Consider the following 26,299-nt stretch of genomic DNA (forward strand, 5'->3'; position numbering starts at 1 on the left):
GGCTGGGCATCGGTTGGTGGGTGGTGAGCAATTGCATCGTGCATCACTTGCTTTGTATATTATTATCGTTGTTGTTATTATTATTATTATATTATTAGTATTGTTGTTGTTATTATTTTGTTTCAATTATTAAACTGTTTTTATCTCAACCCATGAGTTTTTCTCACTTCTACTCTTCCGATTCTCTCCCCCATCCCAGCGGGGGGGAGGGGGAAGGGGCGGGGAGTGAGCGAGCGGCTGTGTGGTGCTCAATTGCCAACTGAGGTTAAACCATGACAGCCACCCAGCTGACATCCAGGTGGGCAGAGCAGCAAAGAGATGTAGGACCCCAATGCCAAGGGAAGATTTCTTGTCACGAATCCTTAGGGTAGCTATGTGCTGATCAAATTAAAGGGTCAGAGCTTTCACCTGCTTCTCTCTCCCTGTTTTCTAACTGTAATAGGCTCCCGGCTCTGCATAACAACTTGGTTATGCCACTTCTTGTGAGTCACATGCCCTAACCTGGGAAACTAAAAATTAGCAGTCTGTTTTTCAGTCACCCTAAACTCATTCACGGTGAACAGGAAGAAAGTACATCTAGATAGCAATTCATCTCCTGAAGGGTATACCTAAGAGAGGTCAGAGGAATTTGTTCTCTTGACAGCTGAGGAAAAAGGAGTGCTTCGTGCAGACTTGGACCTCAGACAAAGGAATCCAACCCTTACATACCTAAATCCTCCCTATTTCAGGTGAGGAGATCCTGCCTATGCAGCGGGAGGAAGGTTGAGGCTGCCAGAATGCAACAGCCTGCAATGTTGCGCTGGAATCTCCTTTGTGGACTTCACCTTTAATTTTTTTTACCACTTTTTCTTTATAAACACAGAATGTACCATGAGGCCCCGAAAGCCTATGAGTGTTATAGAGAAACTGCTGTTTGCGTGTAGTGTCAGAATCCTTTAATTTTGTTTTAGGTTTTGTGGCATGTTTCCTTCGAGCAGACAACAAAATGAGCTCCCCTGATGGTGCCTGGCCGCAGCAGCAGCCCTATGCAGTACTGGTTGGACATGTGCCAAAGATTTCCCGTCACTGCCCACTCACTCTCATGACTATATTTTTAATGCAGTTTTATGGGATGGGTTGTTGTGGTTTCTTGCTCCTGAATAAGTTTCCCGTCTCTCTGCTCACTAGCCTCTGAAGAAAATGAATGGTAGGAGCAGAAAATGGCTTCTGTCTCCCTTATACCTTTCTCATTTCAGTTCTGCTGTTCATTTCTCATACTTCCAGTCTCAAGTGCTCTTCTGAACTCCTCACTTAGGTGACCTCCTTTCTTAATTTAATCTGGACAAAGCACGGAGTTCATTTCAAGTCATAAAGCTTGATTTGCTGTGTGCTCTTGGTAAATGTGAATAAGCTCCCTGGCTCCTTTTAATCAGCTATCATAATCTTTTTTTTTTTAAAACTGCAGCAATTAGGTCACCAAAGCAAGTAGTCTCTTGTGTTCTATTGAGAACAAATCCATCCTCTGACTTGCTGCATAATTTAATTATTAAATCTTGATATCACTTTGGTTTCCCTGTAAGGCAACCCCATAAGAGCAATTATATCCTTTCGAAGGCAAGGTTACTACTGCTAGAACCAGTACTCAGAGGGCCTGGTACTGCGCTGTATATGGTAATACTACTACTTCCTACCACTCATATTGCAACATTCATCTACCTACCCAGCCAACAACAGCACTCTGCTGGCATCCTCCCCGCGACTCTGCACTGAGCTAGTGTGTGGAGGATCTGGTATCAATTAGTTAATAATTTAGCAATGGTTTGAAGATGTAAAGCAGCTGCTAAAAGCTAAGCATTATTATGTTAATTAATTATTTTTTCTTTTACCTTTTACATCTTTTTTCCTTCAGAAAACATTATTGTATTATTAACTGCATTTAGCATCTCCTAGTCCTGACATTTAAATGTCTGAAATGTTTTGGTGTAATTACACTGTTTTGTATCACAACACCTAAGATGCCTCCCTCTGTATGAAAATTTGCATACCTAAATTTTGTTTTAAGAACCCTCACTTTTTCTATTAGCTGCTTTCAAAAAGACAAGAAAATAGTGTGGTATAATCTCTTATTCATCTGGCTGGAACAGCTTTCCAGATTAAATGATTTAAGAAGTTTGGAAAAAGCTTTTGGCCATTGGGTTGATTTTCATTTCCAAACTCTGCTTTTCCTGGTTCTTTCTCAATTCCCCTCACCACCCCAGGACTATCTGATACTTATGGAGCACTGGGAAAAATCTCTCCTGAGTCACATGTTTGAAGATCTGATTGGCACTCAAATTGGGCTGCTAGGCACAATTAGAAATCCCGTATTTCAAGAAAGACTTGTTGTAAACACATGTAGCTGGAAATCTAAGAGACACAATAGCAGAATTCAGTAAGACAGTTCCAAATGTTGTTGGTCAGAAGAATGATGTATCTCCGCATTCACCTTAATACACTGTGTAAATTGCTCAAATGCAAACAGATTTTGTCTGATACATGCAGACAGAACAAGACCTAACTGCAGCATGCTGAGAATAATGGGGCCCTGCTCACCGAGTAAGCTTGTGCAGGTGTTGCACTGCACATAGATAATAAATTGCAATTATTCTAAAACAAGAATTAGAACAACTGTACTGTGGTATTTAAGGTGTTGATTTCCACTTTTTTGCAGGACTGAAAGATGCAACCGAAACAATTTGGACTTGGACATATTGTCCTACTCAAACAATAGGAACTTGTTTAAAGGCTAGGATGACCTGTAACATGATATTCTCTTGAATTTAGTTTGAATTCCAATAAACCTCACTAAAGAAACTTAAAATGATCTGTCTCATAAACTTCACAGCCTTTCTGGACTGAATGTATCAAAATTCTTCTAGTATTATAAATCATGAGATACCTTCAAGCCTGTCAGAAACACACCATTTATGTAACAACACTTTGGCTCCTTCTGGAACAACTAATTAGATGTCCCTTCTACATACTTGCCTTGTCCCGCCTGTAGTTATTAGGACACGTCACGCGTTTTCAGTCAGTGTGAGGGCACTGGAGTTAGCTTCCTGGAATTCCATCAGGATAAAAATAAAGTTGTTCGTAATATGTGACACATCATTCAGTATGGCTTGTTCCAGACACTCTGGGAGAGGAAAATAATGCATGCTTTGTCACTTGGGGTTATGTTGTGCCATGTGGAACTATTTTAGAGTTCAGTGCTTTTGATGGGGACTGCAGCTAATTCCATTCTCAGGTACCAATACCAAAAGAGCATGACTAATGTGCAAATCATACACAAAACCTGTGAGCTACCTTGTGCAGAAAATTAGGATCTTAACAAGCCTCCCTGACGCAAACAGAGGAAGCTGTTCTGCTCGGCCATACCTGGGGGCAGCTGAGCAGACAGAGCAAAGTGGAGCGCTCTACCTTTGTGCACAACCCAGGAGGTCCAAACAGTCCCATCTGGAAGCACAGACTCGGCCCTGAGTCAAATCCTTGCAAAGGCAGGACTTTCTGCCATGCCTGTCACTGTGGCAGAGCTGAGCATGTTCTTCAGAAACATCAGGGGAACTTTCTGGGGAACAGAACTTCTCCTGAGCAGTCGGGCAGCAATGCCTAGCGATATGGTCTAGCTGGTGGCTAGTAAGAAGCCAGTGATGGAGCTTATGTCTGAAATGAGTCTTTAGCATAACAACCAGCAAGACAACATGAGCCAGCAATGGGCCCTTGTGGCAAAGAAGGCTAATGGTATCCTGGGCTGCATTAGACAAAGTATGGCCAGCAGGTTGAGGAAGGTGATCCTTCCTCTTTATTCAATACTGGTGAGGCCATAGCTGGGAGACTGTGTCCAGTCCTGGGCTCCCCAGTAAAAGAGAGACATGGAGAGAAAGAAGAGCCACTAAGATGGTTAAGGGACTAGAAATTCTTTCCTATGGAGAAAGGCTGAGGGAGATGGGACTGTTTAGCCTGGAGAAGACAAGGCTCAGGGGGGATCTTATTAATGTATATAAATACCTGAAGGGACAGTGTAAAGAAGACAGAGACAAGCTCTTTTCAGTGGTGCCCAGTGTCAGGACCAGAGGCAATAGGCACCACCTGAAACACAGGAGGTTCCCTCTGAACATCAGGAAACACTTTTTCACTGTGAGGGTGACTGAGCACTGGCACCGGTTGCCCAGAGAGATTGTGGAGTCTCTGTCCTTGGAGATATTCAAAAGCCATCTGGACATGGTCCTGGGCAACTGGCTATAGGTGGCCCTGCTTGAGCAGGAGGCTTGGACTAGATGACTTCCAGAGGCCCCTTCTAACCTCAACCCTTCTCTGATAACAACCATTAAAGTATAGCGCTAATGAGGGACAAAGAGGCAGGGCTGCCCAGGTTCCTTACATTGCTAATATGAAACTGAGTAAAAGCAGCTAAGTTTGCACATGCCAGGGATGTTAATTAACAGACAGATAAAGCCAGAATCACAGTGAGATTTATCTAGTAGTATATAGTATCCTACATCCTTTATTATCTTGTTTGTGCCTGTCTCATTTTTCCCTTTAGGACTTCTTCCTCTTCCCCAGGGCTCCTTCCAGCTACTAAGGGCTCTGCACAGCCTCCTCAGACCCTTTCCAGTCAGTGCCACTACATCTTTCAATGAACCTGCCACCCTCCTTCAGTGTCAGCAGCAAGAGCTGCAGCCAGCAGGATTCATGGATGTTTGACCTCTCATCCAGTCCATGTATCCATTCTGCTTCAAGCTCATTCTCCAGCCTGCGCTGGGACTTCAAAGCCACAATCTGATGCACTACATTGATTTTGCCTCCAGAGACTATGAGAATATTTTCTTTCTCTGGGAATATTTTTTTTACTGTGGCAGAAAATCAGACGTGGGCATATATAAACAAAGAGCTCTGGAAGAACATCTGGGACAGCAGACTCCCCAACAGAGACATATCCTGGTCTATTTCCACTCTTTTGCCTCTTGAAACTCATCCCTAGAGCCATAAACAAAGTAAAGAACAAGCGCATCAACGTTTTTTAAGGAACTCTCATTCTGCATCTCGTAGTAATTCCTACGTGCCTTTGCCTGCAACCTTATTTTGTGCAGAACCTTCCTTTGCCCTTAGTCATCAAACGCTCCCCAACTTTGAAGAAGTTTGAATATAGATCTGGTCTTTGCAGCTGAAGCACACCTCTAGCATAATGATGAAAAAAAAAGGAATGTATTGAAGCAGAACATAGACAAACTTCTTCCAGAAATCACTCTAATCAAGCAGCTGCTTCCAGCATGAGGTCATGTCAAAATATTCCCCAACACGGTGAGTACAGTTCTGATGTAAGTTTATGAAAAGACTAACTCTATTAAGCTCATAACATTACTAGATCCCTACATTGGCCTCTTAAGGTAAGCATGAGTGTGTTAAGACACTGGTTTGTTCCACAGACATTGTTAGAGGGTAATACTCTTATACGGTTATTTCTGCCTCACCAGATCCTAAATGGGAACACAAATTGCGATGAGTTATATCTGGAAGAGGCAGATCTGCAGTGCAATTATTTTTCTAGTAAAGTAAATCAGCTATACACTTCGCACTCCAGCAGTTGCCCTAACAAATTTTAATATACTGCTTGGTAGCTTTAAAAGGAATATGTCTGGCATTTGAACATCAAAGATGGTGTAAGAATGTTATTGTGTTGTTGTTGTCATCCAGACATCTTAACCATAGATTAGAAACCCAGTGGTTTAGGCAATGCACAAATATATAACAAGGAAGATGGCATGGCATAAGCATCAATAGTATTTTACTTGAAGATACATGATACAGAGATGCATGATATACCAATATTCTTCTCCAGTGTGATCTATCAGTTTTAACCTTAGTTGCTAAGGCTGTGACATTTGGCTGTAAAAGGTCAGGGGTGTCCTTGAGTTATGGATCTGAAATATATATGGGAGTAAAAGCTCAGCAGAAGGAGAAAGGGGACCCTTCTGAGGTTGAATTGCAAGAGTTTTCTTCTTACAACAGGAATTCTTAAAGAGCATCTGATTTTTATCATGACTGTGGCACAAGAGCAGAAGGAATGGGACTAATTATAGTGGCAATAACCATGATAACAATAAAATGAGAACAATGCAGAAAAAGATAAAGAAGCAATTTTTCTTCAGCGAAGAAAAGGGCTCACTTTAATAGAGGCTTGTTTAAACTCTTGGCCTATGAGAGAAAGTGATTACTAGTGTACTTCAAATGTTTCCCGTCGTAATATTTGTTCAACAATGTAAAGTTTCTAGCATTATAGGTGAAGAATTATTTTGTTGAAAAAATATATTTCTATAAGCTCATCCATGCCTTTACACTTGTCAGGTTTTCTCGCCAGTTCTTGTCCTCCCTCAGCTGGAGAACCAAGAATTATGGATATGCATCAAAGTTCACAGTATTTTCCTTCATGTACCTGGTGTTTCACCCATCCTTACTGGTAAACAGCAGTCTTTGGAAAGCAGCTCAAATAATGAGAAAGGACAATGGTTCAGTGTGAGGTTTTTATTAATGTTATGTTCTTTGGCATAAGAAATGCCAGATTGTACTGGCTAGCAGAAATGGAGCAGAAAATCAAGTCAACTTCAAGAAAATTAAATTGTGATCATTACTGATGGATTATGAGAATATTATTTGACTTTGTTTTATTTGTGGTCAAGTGATGCTTTCTTGTAGAAAGCGGAGAGAATACAAAGCAAGATGCAACTACAAGTTGAAATAGCAAGGGAATTTCAAGGGACAGATGCTGCACTACTTTTGCTAGCTCATCACGTCAGCAGAGGGTATGTCACCAACTTTGGTGGTGTGTAGTAGACTGGGGGGGGGAATATAAATTCGTTTCTTCTTCCTGCCATTATTTCATACTCAAAGTAAAGTCTTTATCAAAGCTTGAGGCCTTCGGTGGTGGTAATAGTGTTTTTATTTCTATAAAATTTCAGGGATTTTTTTTGTATTTATCAGACGTAATTTAATTAGTGATCACTCAGAATTAGTAATGTGCCTTACTGAATAGAGTGTACCATTTTGTCCTTCTAACACTCCCAAAGATATCCTTGTCTATAGCCAGGCAAGACAGGTAGGTGCTGTCATTATGCTTTCAGAAGACAACACTATCATATTTACTCTCATCTTTTTCTCATCCTTTGATAGCTTTTTATGATTGCCCTCTGACTTTTGGCCTGCAGCCATTTCGCATCCTAAAGATAATGACAATCAGAGATAGTAAGAAAGAGGAAAAGATGACAGGAAGAAAACAGTCAAGTAAAATAGGAAGAAATTCTGGAAGGTAAGAGTGAAGGTTTAAAAGAAAAGTTTAAAATACAGCCAAGCAAAATAAAATACCTAAGACACATTGGTTTGAAGGTAAATGCAAAACCTTCGCTTTAAAGACATTTAACAAATAGAGTGAGACACTGGCAGAGGAAGAAGAAAGGGAAAGGATAGCAATGGAGAAATTGTGTTACATTGTCACAGGCTTTTTTCACAGCACGTTCTGAATCCACACTTTAAGGGTGGCTGGTTGCGATTCATAAAATAAATATCAAAAAAAGTGCCCGTTTCTGAGTGGAGAGAGCAAGAAAATCTCTCAGCCCAAAGTCTCTTAGGAGACATATCTCAGCCACAGTATGTTTGTTGAAAATATAAAGGAGTGTTTGACAGAAATCTTCAAACACATTTTTTTAATCAAGGAAAACAAATTCATTGAAAACATTTTTTTTTTCTTTAAAATGTTTATACCAGTTATAAAGTATGGAATTTCTGGTGAAAATCAGAAAGCACCACCTGCTGTAAGCCAAGCATCCCGTATCCTGAAGGAGTACCTGGCCTTTCGCTTATGCCATGCTGGGATGGGTGAGGAGCTTCTTTTGCACTGCATTTTTAGTAGCCTCTAGGTTCATCTGATTTTGAACAGGAACAGTTTTGAAATCGTGAAAGCTTTTACAAGACATGAAAAATGTTTCCTGTCCAGCTCTAGCATGAAGACTCTTATATCACCAAATAAAATGATCTATAATGGCTAAAATAGCTTCGTTAGTTAGGTTTATTATTGTGTAAATTGCAGAAAAGGCATGGGACTCAAACATGAAAAGGTGGCAATTCTGTTACCTACTTTCCAGCACAACATATGTTTTCAATTTAAGCAAATTTTACCATTTCCCAACTGCAAATTGGATGACATACAACAAAAACTGTGTTTTAACAGCTTTAGCATTTTATAGACATTACAGCCATGCACCAATCCTTTACCTTAGGAAAAAGTAAGAATTACAAAGACCTTGCTATAAAAACACCTAATCACCAGCACCCAGCTGGAAGTTGTACGGCCTACTGCATAACAGACTAGACTAAGGCACAAAACACATAAACTCTTGTCCTTGAAGAAAGATGCTTTGCCCCTTTTGTTTCCATGTCTATAAAATGGGGTAATAATACTTACCTGCTGTGTAATTGAGTGCTTTGGAAAAAAGAGCTGGGTGTTTTCTGCAAAGTGGAGATCACCTGGTATTGCTAACAGCATGAGTAATAATAATGCAACTTAACAAATGCAGTAGAAAATATTTAAGCAAGCTTCAGTGAATCAACTCAAAATACCAAGACTGTACAATGTAACCATGTAACTGCAGTGACAACTTCTAATTTTGGGGTCCTATTTCCGTTAGATTTTTCGTTCCAATAAAGCAAAAAGATAGGCTTGTTCATAGTAAAAATGTTCCAGTATATTGAGACTTTAGTTACAAAAACAGTGACATCTTCCTTAGCCAGAGTATGTTTTGCAGGCTCTGCTAATATCAGGCCTGACATTTTGATGTACTTTTGGGGCTCATCTCTAGTCAACTGGCAGAATACTAAGTATAATGGTAAAATGCTACCAATAAAAGAATGCCAAGATCTCTAAATTTTTTTGTAGTGCATAAATAAGCTGCAGATTAAAATACTTTTTGTGAAAGCCTGGAAAAATCACTCCTTTATTCCAGATCATCGATAAAATCTTGGCTCCACTTAAATCTGTTGGAGTTTTGCCATTGATTCAGTGGGGTACAGATTTCAGAATGGACTTTGAAACAATTGGATTAGAAACAGCTACTTTTTTGATTTCCCATATTTCACAGTGGAAGCTGAGAAAAGACATTTTGAATATTGAAGTTATTTAAGCCAGCCAAGAAGGATGCAGTCAGTAAACTTGTTACTTTACTAAAAGATTGACTGTCTGGCAAATGCTACAAAGCTGGACACTTATTATTTTTGCATTAGTTGTCAGAGATCTGAGACACAATCCATGGTATGAATCAAAGGTGTGTATGTGCACTCTATACACAGTGTGGTACCAGTTTTCTGTTCAACACATGCACACAAACTCTTATACCCGTATGCAGCTCCATTGATGCAGCAGAGTTTCATATGGCTTAAATTAATTGTAAGCTGACAATTGCACAGAAAAGAGAAAGGAAACACATAAAATGTATGGGAATGTTTTCTCTAATTAATATCTGGAGAATATTCTTTAACATTTCCATTCATGCATCTATCATATATTTTTCTCAGTACGTTAGACCTCAGTAATACTTTTGTTGTGATACCACTGATGAAAGGAATCAACTTTTTTCAGTTTTGTATATTCTTTTTTCTATTTTCATTTTTCCTAAGACCAATATAAATGCTCTCTTGTCCAGAAGTTCAAACCCAGGTACTGCCAGTTATGTGTTCAAAGGACCTTGTTTCTCTTTTTGCTTTCTCCCAAGACCACACGGTCAGTGATCTTCCTGTTTTCTCCAGGCTACTTTCTGTTCGTCTTCTCCTTCTGCACTCACATAATCAAAGCGATGTTTATTTCCCATTCAGGAAATCTCCCCTTCTTCTCCTTTAGTCAAGGCCTGCCCCAAGGACAGTGATTTGGACAGTAGCATCTATTGTTTCAGCTGTCTTCTTCCAGGGAGGAGCTTAATTGGTTCTCCCACCTGAATGACAGAGAGTTTATGTGCTCATCACTGTGGCCCATGACTGTCCAGGGATCAAAAGCACTTCTGAGGCACTTAACTATATTCTGATGCCCTCTACCATATTACTATTTAACCCCGTGGGCTGAAGTCAGCCTCTATGCACACATTCTTATTCTGACAATAATTAGGAGCTATACGATCCTACCAAGAGATTTGGTTTTTTTTGAGAGGCCAGCAACAGGTATATAGAATTACTACTACTTGGATAAGCTTTATCCAGTAAATTGGAAAGACCTCAAAAGATCTATGAAATTTTATTTCACACATAGATATATGTATACAAAAATGTATACAGGAAAAAAAATCATGGAAAATATTGTAATGATCTTTGCAATCATATACCCTTACACAAATCAGTTTCTCTACAATTGCAGCCACTGTTGCATAAGTACCCTGTTGTATTGAACTTTTTTTCTAAGTTCCCAAAACTATTTAGAATAATGGTCCACCTGTTTGCCCAGTTTTCTTCTTCAGAAGGGCTGATTGGGATAATTGATTGTGGGGGCTGATGAAGGGGGCGGGAAGATGAGGTCAGTTAATTGCTGCCTGGGGAAGAGGATGTAGGAGGTCTCTTTTGTTCCAGGCTGAGGGCCCACTTGTAATAAATGACATACAACAGAGATGCTCAGAAGACACTCTTTTAAGACCCTTCCCACAAGGGAATAACAGATGTTCTCTGTGATTTATGGGTCTGGGTTTTGGGGTCTAATACTGTAAAATGTCTGTGCAATCTGGGCTAGGTGTCACAAACAAGTGCAAATAAATATATCATGACTGAAGATATTATAGCTCACTGTGTATTAACAGAATAAAACGGCAAGCACCCAAACTGGGTAAAATACCTTTCAGTTCTCCCTTTGCATAACTGAAATGTGTGCAGACCTCACACACTTTGAGAATTTCCACAGCCAATGCTTTCTGGAAGAAAACAGCCCTCATCCTGAACACTGCTGTCCCATGGGTTCCCTGCCTTTAGATTGTGGGAGATCTCACATCTGTTCTCAGACTTGCCAGCTCTAATAAAATGTATTTATTTCAAGCTTCACTGATGACTGAAGAAAAAACCCTAATAACTATTGAAATGGAAATCAACAACTGTTCCAGGCCACAGTAAATGGATTTGAGGACTTAGTAACCTGGCACCCCTGAAAATGTCTTCTACATAACGCCAGACAACATGAGCATATTTGGGAGCATTTGGTCAGCTCTCATGGTTGCGTACTCCAATACTGAACAAACACAAAGTTTCTTTCTCATTTCTTCCTTTTTCTTATCCTCGCTAGAGTAAGAAAAATACAGGACCCCTAATACAATCTTTTCTCTTCTATCTTCCCTCTTCTTCTCTCTCTAGTAAATGTCTTTGATACAGCTGTGATTTACAGTGTTGAGGACAGCAAATCATCTATACTCCACACACTGTTGTTTAGAGTGAGGACAAGGAGTTTTAGAACAGCAAACAGTCCTTCTCAACAAAGCCATGAACAAAAAAACCTGCTATACTTTTGGTATTGAAACACGTATGCTTTTTCTTTTTCAGCCCTTAATGAACATTTGAAGAAAAAAATCAAGACTAATTGGCTCTGAAATTTGGCTGGGAGAATATTTAACATGTTTTCACTTATGTTCAGATGCCATGGCTAGAAAATGGTATCTGTAATGGTATTCATATGTCATACCTCTCACTTCCCTGCCAAAAGTCTCTTACTGTAAAGGTTTTTATATGGGAAACATCTCAGTTTATCTAAAACACTAAGGAAAAAAAAAAATTTTAGATCTATTTCCCCCCCTCCCCCATCTCCCTTCTCACACACATAATTAGCCAGCAATCAGGTACGATAGCTAGACATGTAAATGCCTATAGTTTCGTGCAGGTGCAAAAAACCAATGTTACACACAAAATCAAGCCCTAGGATTAGGCTTTCAATATAGGACACAAAGGCTGCCTTCCCCCGCTCCGCCAGACTGATTCCTCAAATACAGATATTTCTTTCACATATAAAATGTAATAATGTAATCACATCCCGACCCCTATGCTGTATAATGTAAAAACAATGTTGTGTGGGCATCTATTGAGCCAGTTTTGGCATCAGTTTTGGTAATCTGGAGATAGCAATACAGTGAAGAGAAAATTAACTCTGGAAGATGAAGCTATTACCAGGAGAGCAGTAGAAAAATGGAGATTTACTTTGAGAAAAACTTGGGGAACAGATTCTTTTCTGTCTTAGAGGCACTAAGCTATTTTTTCAGTTACAAGAAAAGAAAATGATACGGCTTTGGGAATAACCTCTTTGTATATGAGAACATACATAAGATGAGAAATGGGGAACAATCTGTAGGGATTTCTTGTTTTCCCATGGTTAGTGTACAGGTTACTTCCTCGTCTTCCACTAAAGCTGAATCAGCATTTTGAACTTGCAAGTAAGAGAGAAAAATCTTCTCCTGGGCATACACTGTTATCTAAAGGTGGTGAATAATGATTCAGAAACATCTTCCCTCCCAGATCATCTGTCAATATTCAAAAGTAAAATCTTGGGTGGAACAAATGGTTCAAGGTACACAGCCAGACGTTCCCCAAGGGAAGGAGTTGCGAGGACAGGGGTAGTAACGTGGCCTTTGTGAAAGCCAACCTAACCCTGCAGCTGACAGTGTGTAAGGTTGCTGGTTTATGAGGGATAGTAGTTAAGAAAAGGGATTATTGAGGTGGCTGAATAGCCAGGTTAAAAGGTTTGCCAGCATGAAAAAAACCCAACCCAAATTCATCCTTATTGTGGCCATAAAATAAATACAAAATACAGGCACTGTGAGTAGATCTGGGTTTATGGTCAGAAAGGTCACTATGTTTTTCTTAATGGTCACAGATCATTAATTTGAAGTAACTTTTCTGAGGGTCTGTGGAGGGTCCTCACAATCCAGGTAAGTCGACCAGTTTTACAGAGACAAAAGACAAATTAGTATCATGCAACAAATTATCTTTTCTGTCAGTTTTCAGACTTAAGCAGCTGAAATTCCCACCTCTGTGCAGACGCATTTGCGTGGAGTGGAAGCAAGCTTAGACTCGCCCAGTGCTAAGTTAAACAAGTGCAGGAAGGCCAGATCCCTGTAAGATCTGGCATGCCTATATTTAATAACGTGTTTAGATAGCAGCGATTGCAGCCTGTCCTGTTACGCTCCACTCCAGCCACAGAGCCAGAGCAGTTCCAGAAGCAAAAGGGAGCGCTGACTACTCGACAAGAAAGTAAACATTGAAAACATGCCTTTGCCTGCAGCATAATCTAACCCGGCTGGTACTGAGACAGATGAAGAGGGTTTACACAGTGCGTTCATCTGGCTCTGTTGGGCTCCCTGGCAGGAGGACAGTAACGCACAGCAGCAGGGCAGCACCGGCAGTGAGTGCCTGTGCAGAGCCCTGCTCCCAGCCCAGGGAGGACTGACGGAGCAGCAGAGAGGGGCCCTGAGCTTTCTGGGTGTTGGAGAGTTTGCATTACGATCTTTAAGCTCTCAGGCTGACTCTTGTTTGTCTGCAAGAAAAGACAAACTGTCTCAACATATGAGAATTTAGCACAGCATTAAACTGCAAATCCTAAGCCTGGAAGGGCTCTTCTGTGGCAACCTGAAGTTTCTGCCCTGCCATTCCGTATAATGTCAGCTTTTCATATTGCAGCCCTTTCCTTAACATCCTTCTAACTTAATTTTCATGCTGCCTTTGGAGCAAAGTGCCCCAATGTCATGTGCCAGGGGCTACAACCCTCACACGGAGACCCAGGCACAGCCTGCAAGAGCTTCTGAACTAAAAAACTGTGCAAGAAGCCCAAGAAACTACACCCTTGAAATGACAACACACAGTGCTGCAGACATTTGGTGCCTCTCAGAGTCTATTCTCCGTACAAAATTGAAATACAGTGTTTGTCCTCCTGAGCCTGGCAGCTTGGAGGCACTGCCAGGCTCTTTGGAAGAGCACTCTGCAAACACCTCTGTAAGTCGCCTCTGCTTCCCCTGCGCTCCTTGCCCTGCCTTGTGTGCATAATCTATACTTTCTTCCCTCTGCCACTGATGAGGCTCTCACTCTTTGAGAGCCAAAAAGCCACCCACTGCGGCTTTCTCCATTAGGCCATAAATGCTCTTGAGCTGCTGGAATCTGTTTTGTAAATAGACAATTAAAATGAAGAAAAAAAGAAATCTCTGCTCAGCTTTGCATAGTCAGAGCCCAAAGACAGCTGTCTTGAGGGGCTCAATCCTGCACGTCATGAGAAGCTTCTGAAAAGTGCTGAGTACCTTCAGCTGTAAAGAGCTTAACTGGAGATAAAGGTAGCAAAGCACCTTCAGCACCCCACTGGATGAAGCCACATGTTATTGGGACTCCCACTGATTTCTGTCATCAGAGCAATTGGTTTTGAGAATAAGTAAGGAAAAAAATCTCCCACTGACACCAGTGGGAATCCTTGGCACATACAGGGAACAAAACATTATGGTTGAGATCTTCTCTGGATATGGGAACAGTCTTTTATTCTGCTTATGCAAATTATATATACAAATTATGCAAATAATTACCAAGTCATTCTGGTAGACTGTATAATAATAACAATAATAATTATTATTGTCATTACTAATGTTGATGTTGTTTGTCACTATTGTTGTTATTCACATTTATTCTGATTGTGCCTTGGGGCCAGCCAAGAACGGTGTCCGTTAGTGCCATATGCAGACAAGCAGTTGCTGCCCCAAAGAGTTTACAAACTGAAGAAACCCCATGGATGCAGAAGGGGAGGGTGGGACAGTGGGAGGGTGCTTGTGGGCAGAGCCAACAGCCGGGGACATCGCAGCCTCCCACGGGTGTTTGTTTCTCAGTCAGTGGAGTTAGGCTAAGGGGGCTGGGGAAGGAGCACAGCAGAGAGCCACGGCAGGACTGGTATGGGTGGACCATGAAGAAGGGAGTCAAGGCCAGCATTTCTGGATTTCCTTTGCATTTTTCTCCCAGGGCCAGGCGGGTGTTAGCAGCATCCCAGTGTGTGTGACAAGTACGTCCACTCCTTGGATCTGGGTGTGTAAGAGGTCTGTGGGAAGTGTCTGCCCCATAAAGTTGCATTTTACCAACTCTTGGATCAGTGCAGAAATCCCTCAACTGCTAGGTCATCCTCCTTCTGTATAGACTGGGATTTTGGGCTGCTGCTTCTCTGGCAATAGGTACAGCATGTCTGTTTTAGCCTTCACACCTATCCCCAAGAAAACTGCAGTGGCAGTGGGGTTTCTCTTAGCCTGTTGTGTTCACACCCAAAGAGAGGAGGAAAAAAATACCCCAACAATTAATGAAAGTGAGAACTGTCCTGAACCTTCTTCATTCCCTCATCAAATGGTTTCCAGGTGTTTACTGATATGGAGAAAGAGTTGTTGCCAACCACTGCTCCCTTCCCAAAGTGGCTGCGCTTCATTTCCCTCCCGTGACCCTCAAGTAACTTCACTGACCACTTCTATAATAGTAAATAAAACAAGCTGTGGCCTGTTCTTCGAGCTTCACGGCAGGTAGCATGACCCAGCTAAAATCTCTTACCCTGCAAAGCAGGTTGGCCTTGACCCTGCTGGGTATCAGGGTCCGGCCCTGACCCACGCCGTGCCTGGCAGAGTGCGCTAACACGGGAAGGGGCTGCCGCGCTGTCTCAGGCCGGTGCCTGCGCCCATGTTTTGGCCTTGATTAGTTTATTAATAGAGCCACTAAATATGTTGCCTTTGCCAGAGCCCTGCCACTGTTTCTCCTTCCTGCCATTTTCAGAGTGTTTGTTCATTGTTACTTGAAATAAATGAAAGCAAAACTCATACAAATTATTTGTTCCCCGAAAAATGCAAGAAATGGTCTCATTACTCGGGTTGTGGAGATAACTGATCAGCCCTCTTGCATTTTGGAACGAGTACATGTAACAACTAATGGCTTTTCACCAACAAGAATTTCAATTACAAGAATATAAATCCAGACAAACTCCACTGAAGTCAAGTCTTTTATTCTTGATTTACTCCCTTATAATTTAAAGCACTGTAGCTATATTGTGCTGGAAAAATAGAGGAACTTTTCAAATCTCAGAAGTCTGAAATTCTCAAAATGACATATGTGGCTATGATTTCTTGCGTGAAGTACAAATTATCAAGAATGTTTCTGCAGACCTGAGAGATGCCAGAAACCAATTTTTTTCATCTACATTTCAACAGTTATTGACAGTTATTAACTGTTTTAACTTTTGTGTAAGTAATAAGGATGGATGAACCTGCTTCCCTTCATTTTTCAGTCTCTGTATTTTCACTCTTCATTAGCTTGTGTCTCCTCTGTTCTCTCCCCCTTTCCCACAATCTCTTATTAGTGGAATATGAAGTCATTTATTATCAGCCTGAATCAAACCTTCAAAACTACAATGTTCAAGTGGGTCCTACATTAGGCACGAACTAGGAACTAGCCCATTCAAAATGTGTAATACATCATCATTTTGGTGCCTAAGAGTATCTAGCATGAGAGAAATGTGTAACAGCATTTTTCTGACAAGGTTTCTTATAATCAGAGAACATCTAATCTATTTATTTATATTGGGTACGATGTGGGGAGTTCACAGTTGCATATAGTAACCTGTCATTCGTGAAAGTCTCGGATTTGTTTTGGAGGACTCTGTGTCTGTCGTGGGAGGGATAAGACAGATGAATGCGAGGAAATAGTTGAAAGGTTCAGCTTCCACTAGAATAAATCTGAATAGCCTTGAGCTGACAGATGTAAAAGGACAATTGTTTAACAACTTCCTTTCTACCAAGAGACAATATTCCAAGCCCCTGCAAAATACAATACACCATACAATATAAACACAATGCAAGTATGCTTAGCAAATTAAATAGCTGGGATAAGAATATTTGGATGGCTGGCCTTATTTTCTTGATTTCTAATTTTCCAGAAATGGAAATGGCTAGATCTCAGCTTACAAATGTCTTAGTTAATTTAAATCTCCATTCCTATTATCCCTTACCGAGCCTCCTGGTAAGCTGAGTAGGTTTCATAGTTCCACAGAAGAGTTTTGCTTAATAGAATAGTATTTATCTTGGCCATTAAAAAGTTCTCTGTGTCAAGCAGAACTTCTCAGATTAAAAATCCAAAATGTGAAGGAAAGACTGTGGAAAAACACTCCCTTGAATAAAATGAACAGAGGTACTTCCAGATTGTCAGACCCCCACAAAATAGAGAAATGCCCACATTCTGTAAAAGGTACCTTCTACTCATTGCCCGAGGTTTCTTCAATAACTGTTTGTACTCAGTGTTGAGGGAAAGAGGCAGAAAAGGACAACAGTACTCAGTAGATGCATGATCGAGCTGATCCCATCTCCAGCTCTCACCATGGTCAGGGAGTGTCTTGGCTGCATGGCTTGATGCCATTTTCATCTCCTCTACTACTCCCAGTAGTACTGTTGGGTTGAAACAAAATTATTTTAGGGATGGGATAGGAAGGACCATCAGAGCAGGAAATCCATCACATTGTTCCTTCTACTCTAGTCATACATACAGAAGGCCAGAGGTAAAGAGGTGTAGCCCTTTGCTTTAGCACTGATCCACGTAGCCTGTGCTTCTGCAGAGGATTGTATTATGGCCATGCACCTGAACAGCTTCCCTGGTTAAATTAGGGCACTCAGTCCACTACCGCTCCCCCGAAGCATTCACATCCAGTGCTGACTGTTTCAGGCACTAACTCTACTATCACCCCATGGCCTACGGCAACAGATTTCTCTGTCCTTGTCCCTTTCTGCATCTCACCAGACCCTGAAGGGCCGGTGAAACAGAGTTCTGTTTACTTCTGCCCCACTATGACCAGACACTATGTACACCAGATGTGCATCAGAGGAATCTCATTTGCCCACTCAGATGGCTCTATTTCTGTAAACCATAAAAAGGAATTGTTTCTATTTATTAAGTCATTGATATACCCTGAGCTGAGGAATGTCACAAGCCCCATGTAATTATTAGCCTAAAATAGGGCTAATTCTGAAATAGCAAGGAAAAAAATTCTCAAGATACTGCTGACTGAATTCTATATTTGTGAAACTTTTGTGATGAGATGCTTTATTGTCAAACTGGCAGGAAAACTGAGAACAGTACTTGCCATACGGGAATTGTGGCATGTAGATGGTAAGTTTTAAGGTCAATTACAAATCACAGTGAATACATTTGCATATTGTATAGTGGCTGAAAATGAATGTGCTATTGTGAGCATCTATTTAAGATCCCCACACTCCAGTTGGCTCTGCCTGCTCCATTTCAGTATAGTATCTGGTAATAGAATTGTACTGTGAACAATATACATGCTGAAGAATAATAGGTTGAAATTAATTCCCCCAGTGGTGTTTTCATCACACCTTCACCTTCTTGGCATCAGTGAATATCTGTAGCTTATCTTAGACACTACACTAGGAACAGACATTTAAATTTATTTTAAGCAGCTTGAATTAAAAAAAGAAGTCCTCTATTCTTTTTAAAGTTGCCTCTCTTCTACTACTCTCAGCTCTTCTGCTTTTTTTCAAAAGTGCTCACATATATTTGAAACAATAATTCTTTACCCTAAAGCATTTTCTCAAGATTAATAACATAACCAAGCATCATACCATTTTTCTTGGCAACAATCAGGAACTCATTTCATCCCTGAAGTTTATCAGTTCAGTTCAATTCAGCAGGACTTTATTTTTGACATAAAGAGCCATACAAAGATTCTCAAACTATAGAAGAGACAGACACCCTCAGGTACCTGTCATAGGTAATCAGAAATCATACTCAGAATGTGTAGCTTTGCCTTGTACATCCATTTGTCAGGAAAGTCCAGTCTTGGACACAGATCACTGCTTTGTAAATGGATCATCTGTTGTCTAAAATAGTGAAGTGCAAATAAATCTTATGACATATCTTGAGCCTTTCTTCTGTTGATTTTTTTCCTAAACTAGAATAAATTGAGGGATTATATCTTGTATTTCATAGCTAGAGAACTTAAAGAAAAAGTCTTAGAGATCTAATGAATATAGATGTCTCCTGGGAAAGAAACAAAGAAAAGAAAGGGTCAACGAATAAAATAATTGCATAGATAAACAGAAAGATCTGCCTGATCCTACAAAGGGATGACAAAGAAATGAAACAAAACTCATCAATGGACATAGTATAAAAAATTACCAGGTTTTGCTAGATCACTGGCGAAGCATCATAGCAGAGGTAAGCCTCAGTAGCCCCTCTTACTATCTTCATGAGTCTTCCATAGTGGATACATCTGAAATGCTCATTTTAGTTCAGGTTATATGTACTGGCTTTAGCAACACTTCCAGTTTTAGGTGTCTTGTACTCTTGATTTTTCTAAGGGAGAAGAAATATTTTGTGTGGGCCCACTACACAACAAAAAGTATAATGTGACATCAACATGAAATACTAGAAAAGCCTGAATTTTAAGCATAAGGTAAACATTAGCTTAGTTCTTATCTTTCAGGACAAAGAGCATCTTTCGATACAGGTACATTTGACAGTTCTTAGTCACTAGCCCTCCCATCCCCACTACAAGGAGGTTCAGTTAATGGTCCTGATAACTGCATGGGTGCAATGCCAGCAGCTTTATCAACATGTGAGTGTCCGTGATGAGGATACAACTGACCTTAATTCCACTTTCAGACTCTTCTGGTGACTTGCTGTATGACCTTCAGCAAGGAACTCCTCTGCACACTGTTACTCTCAACGGAATAAAGAGATAATGATGTCTACCCACCTGGTAATGAGATTTGAGGGCTGCTGATAAAGTGCAGGCCAAATTCTTGGTATTATCAGCACTTATGTGACTTCAGCAGCGTCAGTCAGTTAGTCTTTGAGGGGAGCAGGAGCTGGGTTGGGAGCAGTAATTGGAAGTAAAAGCAGTTCATACAGAGGGCTGTTTAATGTGGTATTCTGGGCATTGAACGGTATCACAGAGGGGTTTATTTGCACCTTGTGTACCTCATTATGTCTCAGATGATAAGGAGAAGGCAAGTAGCTTACTATAGAAAAATACTTTATCTTCAAATTTTTGCTTTGTGAGTGAACTTCTGTCTGCTTAATCTATAGCTGGATGCTCCCTGCTATCTGCTTTGAGTAGGAAGGTGGGCCAGATGACCTCCAGAGGAGCTCTCTTCCAACCCAAATTCTTCTATGATCCTAATTCAGTGCTGTTGCCTTCATTTCCTCCATCCCTTTATTGCTGCTCTTCTTACAATACATTATTTTTCTTTGGAATCCGTAGTTCTTTCTCTGATATATTTCTCTGATATTTTTTACATGGGCCAACTAGTGGTCAAAAGAAAGTTATGAGCATTGTTACTTTTAATACTAAGTCATCCTTGTTAACAAAATATACCCCAGACATAGGCCTAGGCAAAGGTGCTGGATGTACCAATTAAAGGTCAGAACAGTTTTGACAATGCAAATGCCAAAGAAAGTTCTCTTTCAAGTTTCATTTTCTATTCATCCACTGCATGTTTTCAGTGGAAACTCAAGAGCATCCCGCCACCTTCCTCATTATTGTCCATAATCACACCAACTGTTTTCTCTTCAAGCACAGACTCCTATCCAAGTTCATAAATTACGTTTTACAAGCTTTGGCTTGCTCATTATAAAAATGCAGAAACACTCCCATGCCAGAAAGTGGGAAGCTCTGCCCCACTGCATCTGACCCCAGTATTCAGCTGTCTTTGTAAAGATTTTGAATGCTGGAACTAGATCTGAGAGAAAAATCACTGTGTTATTTAAAAATGGTGTGAACTAGTGTATAACAGGTGCAATCTTTACTTTTACATAAATATTGTGGTCATTCCAGCAGGAGAGGCCTTTCTCTAGAAGCCAGCCTGTTGCTTTTTTATTGCAAAAGTGTGTTGAACTGGTGTTAATTCTTTTTAAACAAAATATCAAAGAGGGTATGCTTATATGGAAAATAATTCTAAGGAAACTGAATAGGATGTTGCTACAGCAGTCCACATGACAGGACTTGTACAGTTCCCAACTGTTTACAGAAGTCTGTGAAAAGTTGCATTTTATTTGGTTTTTGTCGTTTGCAGGGTCTTCGTGTATACAGATGTTCTCCTTTTGGGTGAGCAAATGCATATGTTGACATGGATAAAAAACCAAAGTGTTCTGATATGCTTTTATCTTTTACTTTTATTGCATGTGGTAGAATTATTGAATCATGAAACAGAAGTAAAAAGGAAGGTGTTTTACACTAAAGAAATTAGCCATGCATTCAGGGAACAGACTAAGCTTTTCTTTTTTTTTTTCCTTGTTTTTAACACACTTTTAATCCTGCCTAGCCAGAGAGAAGGAAAAGAGAAAAATGGTGACACAAGCTTATGTAAAGACCAGTTTGCCTAGCAATATCGCTTGAGTCCATGGGAGTGTGAAGGATTTGGTGCACTGGTTTCCAGTTGTCACCGTGACAGCATGAAGGGACAGGCTGCAGCTCATCTTTACTCAGGCAGAGCAGCTTCAGCCATATCCACTCCCCAACAGGGATTCCATAAATGCAACTACCATTTCAAAAACAAATACATCAAAGAATTGGAAGAGACATTTGTCATCTATCTAGAAGTTTAATTAGACACAAGTCAAATAAAGTCACCATCCATCTAGAGATTTGGAAGCACAAACAACCATACATCTTTTAACTGTTTTAATGACTCAAAACCCTTAAAAAGAGTACAGTAGCCCATCAGGCAGTGGACAGCATACACATTTTAGCAAATATAACTGGTAGCAATGTGCTCATTCCCAGGATATTTTGGCACCAGATACAAAAATTAATGGCTTTACACTTTACTCTGTCTCAGTTCTAGTATTAAGACATGACAAGTTAGGCTTTTTATTAAATGTTGTCCAAGTCAAATGCTAACATGGGAAAGCACCAATGTGAAGCATTAAGCACATCCTTCCTGTCAGAATCAATGACAGCTTTGTGAGCATTTTATCTGAAGAAGGACTTAGTCAAGCTGGGAAGGAAAACTATGTGGAAGTTTTGCTAAATTTTATTTTATTCTTTGTTTGAATTCTCAGAGGGCCTAACACACAGAGCAAGTTTTCTCTCCTGCAAACTGGTCTGAGTGCATGAGGCCCCACTAAAGATCTAAAAGGGAAAACCATGAAGCAGAAAGGTGATCAGTGTCAGAGTGGTGATGAGGGAAGCACTAGTGGCTAGTTATGCAGTACAGAGTGCCATACTACAGGGGGAAGAGAGACAGACTAGTGGAAATCAGCTGATGTTCTCATCTGTGCATTACTTTAGATGCATTGACAGAAGCAGACATGATTATTTATCTGGGAGAAAATAGCCTGGTAGTAGATACAGATCTCAACCTCATTAAGATAGAGATGCATACGATATCCTTGAGGCAGGCAATACAGAATATAAAATGGATCTGGAAGAAGTACTGTCAAATTATGTTTAAAGGGGGTCAAAAAAAGAGACAATTGAAAATACTTTGATAGAACAGAGATTTGATAATGTGACCCTTCAGGCTTAAGGGTATTAAAATATGGTCTAAGATGCATTAGTTCTTTGTGTTAGCAAACCCAAAAGGCTTACACCTATTCATTAGATATTCCAGCAGATGTAGTGAATGCAAACTTACTGGGCCCTTTGAAGAAGCATCTGACATGATAGGTTTTCTTGCTTCCCAAGAAAATCACTTACAGACAGAAAAATCAACACTGATGTCTTATCACCCATTGGATAACAGTGTCATTGACCGCAAAGTGATTTCGCAAAGGCACGGCTAGGTAAAGAAGGAGGGAAGAGGAATGCATTTAGAAAAAAATTGACCCATTCTGGAATGCCAGAATGGTGAGAGTCACAAGCCATTTTAGACCACGATCTATGCACATCAAGGGTTAACTTATTTCTGCAGCTCCTGGTTGAAATGAGGAGAATAAAGTTGCTTCCAAAAAGACTGTGACTGATGAGCATTGACCTTTGATGTTTGACTGATTTGATATTGTTTGCTGATATTTATTATTTAGCATTTATTGACCAGAAGAGGAAAGAAAAAATGCCTGGTTACTACCTCAAATTAGTGAATACTGTGGACTTCAGAAGATACGAAATTTTGTGGAAACCAATCAGGCATTGGGCAATATTAGTAGATTTTCATGTCAAATGTTTTTTTTGAAAAGAAACAGATTAATATGGAGCAGGCATTATGCAGTTTAAAAATAAATTTCCTGTTATTAGAGTAGGTCACTATTACAGGATGTTTGCTATGTAGAATAAACCTTTGGGGATAGCAATCATATTGGACAGAGAGCAGACTGTGACAACAATAATAAAGTATACAGCACAACAGTGTGGGAAAGGCAGAAGAAAGAAAAAACTACAGCACTGTATATTCTTAACAGAGATTCACATTGAGATATAACCTTAAATAATTACAATAGCTGAAAGTGTTTTCTCTTCTTTTCCATACATTTCCTTTGTCTGCCAGAATGAAAAAGAAAACATGCTTTTATGGATTCATTTCATTGTACTTTATTTATTTCCTGATTTGTACAAGACTCAGAATCCATGTGCAGTAGTGACAAACACTACATGCCATGCTATTGATCAGTGCCAGCATATAAACCCACCAAGACAGCAAACTAAACGCCAAGCCCCTTCTGACAAAGCCTGAGATGAAAGCTGAATTGGATGCCAGACCCTGAAAACATCTTGTTTGTTCTTGTTGAACACAGAAGACAAGACCATGAGAGCTCCACCCTGCTTGGCTGCCCCCAGCAACAAAATATGAGCACAGATATCTCAGCTGGCTTTTAATATCACTGCAAAATTGTTACCACGAGGCTGAGGCAGTCACAGCAGAGCAGGACTCCAGCCATGCAGAACTTTAGAGAGCTATCTCAGCAGCTTGACTTGAAGCCAGATGCAAACAGGAAACCGGTACAGCTGTTTGTGTCTGCTGGTGTAGTTATTTTCTTTATCTGGGGTTTTATTCTACATTCATCACCCCGGTATCAGGGCACTTCTACTCACAGCATCTAAAACAATCATCTGCACCAACTCAAATTTCCAAAGGGCTCTCAGAGGTATCTTAGGGAAAGCACCATGCAGTAATCAGGTCTGGGATCTTGCAAAATCAAGACAAATATTGCCCAGTGTCACAGTTTTTATGTGACAGTTGTAAATGTAAAGAAGCCAGCTGCAGTGTCAAAGCCATCTTCAATACGCGACCTTTTGGACCTGATGTGGAACAGCCAAGACTCTTCTGTCATTCAGTGACACACTCATGTTTAATCACCTACCACCTGCTGGTATGGTATCGATAACATAAACACTTCGTGGCAGTGACTTAGGCCTTTTTTCGTGAAGACACAGGTGTTAGTGCAGTGCAGGACACTGTCTGGATGAAAGTTTTGGGGTTCAGTAATAAAAATTAATCAGGAAGGACTGTGTGTGCCTTCTCTGGTGTGAGTTTCTGCCACCTCAGGCAATGCCTTAAGCAAATGGAAAAGGCAGGTATTGGTCATCATATAGGTTCAATAAAAAAAATGTGCAGCTCTGTATTGCCTGATTGATGGCAAGACAACTTAATGGTTCTGTTATCTCCCTAGGCATCTTCATTTAAAAGTACCACTGTTTCAGCAATTGGAACTCTATTTACATAAGACTGGATTGTGACTAGTCAATGGACAGGTGCTTAAAGTGAATTAAGATCTATTGGGCAAAACCTCAGCTCCCTGACTTTGGCCAGCTAAACAGATGCATGAATACAACTTGGTCCAAGGAGGAGATGGAGGAGCTGTGTTCTTCAGACGTTCCAGTGTCATTCTTTCAGACTCTGAGCTGAGCAAGACAGCCCTAATGACACAGCCTGTCCAAGACATCTATTCCAAACCAAGAAAGAACCTCTGCACACACTTACTCTGTCATTCTTGGGGTGTCTTTTGTTATTGCAAAACACTTCATTGCTTTTTCTTGACACAGGGTTTAGTGCTTGCACTAATTAAATATAGTCTCCACTTCTCCCAGAAACATTCCCATAACAGCAGGGTGAAACCAGTGTCATTAATTTCATACTAGGCCAGAAATCTATCTTTAAGAGGCAAATTCCTTGCTGATGGTGGCACATCAAAGTGCTGGTGCAAGGACAGGAGTCAGTGGGTTGGATTCTCCAGTCCGTCCATGATAGTCTGTATTTTTCTGACAGTGCATAAAAGTTTTAACTGATTACTTGGCTTTAGTCCCCTTTGTAGGGTCCAGATGTCAAGGCCCTGGTTGTCCCTGGGGTGTTACCAGGAGTGGGAGGAGTGGTCATGAATTCCATGCCCACCTTCTTCCCAGTTGCCTAAGCCAGCTGTGCTAGTTATTTCTCATCACTATAAAACAGCCTGAAGCCTGCTTTGCTTTATGCCAAGGACTGGTGTAGGCAGTGCCCAGCACAGGCAGAATAAACTACTGACCTTTGCCATTCTGTTCTCATAACTTGCAAATGAGCGCAGCTTAGCTGGTCCAGGAGCCTGGCCAGCATGTGACAAAAGAGAATGAGGAGTTAAGTGTTCCCTTCCTCTCTCAAATATCTGAAATTCATTTGGCCACTCCATGGCTGGAAGCCACTGCACCTGTGAGTATATCCCAGGGGGTCACTGTGGCCTGTCTGCCTCAAAATGTCAAAAAAACTCAGCAGATTCTACAGTGGGAAAGTGAAGAATAACAGTCTGCACCACTGGATTTTCATTTTGGATAGTAAAACACTATTTATTTTCCTTTAATTATAGAGCAATCATGCTCCTCTGAAACACAGCTTGCAGATTTCACTATAACTTCTCTCTTAATTGGATGTTTGTGAATGTAAAGGTTTCTACCATGACTTGTGGAATGAAACAAAAACATCGTTTCTACATTAATTTAATTCTCTTATTTCCACCCATTCTCTCACAATCAGGTTTCCTTGATATGCTTAATCTTTTGCAATGGTTTCCATGGCAACTCCTCTTCATTGTGGTGCCACCAAGGACTCCTGTAATCAGGAAGCCCAACTTTGCCAAGGGATTGGTTTTTGCCTTTTTCCTCCTGGCTCTGCCTCAGCAGACCCCAGCGGCACCGCTGCTTCCTCCTGCCCGCCCCACCTTCCCCACAGTCACACCCAAAGGCAAGGGCAGGAAGCACACGATGGGACGTTATTAAGGTTTTATGATTATTGCTACAGCCAAAGCTCCCTTTTCGAGCCCTGTTACATGTCTTTGGCTACGGCTGCATTCCTAGTAAATTCCC

Source organism: Aptenodytes forsteri, unplaced genomic scaffold, assembly GCF_000699145.1.
Source record: "Aptenodytes forsteri isolate BGI_AS27 unplaced genomic scaffold, ASM69914v1 Scaffold257, whole genome shotgun sequence".
Lineage (NCBI taxonomy): Eukaryota > Metazoa > Chordata > Aves > Sphenisciformes > Spheniscidae > Aptenodytes > Aptenodytes forsteri.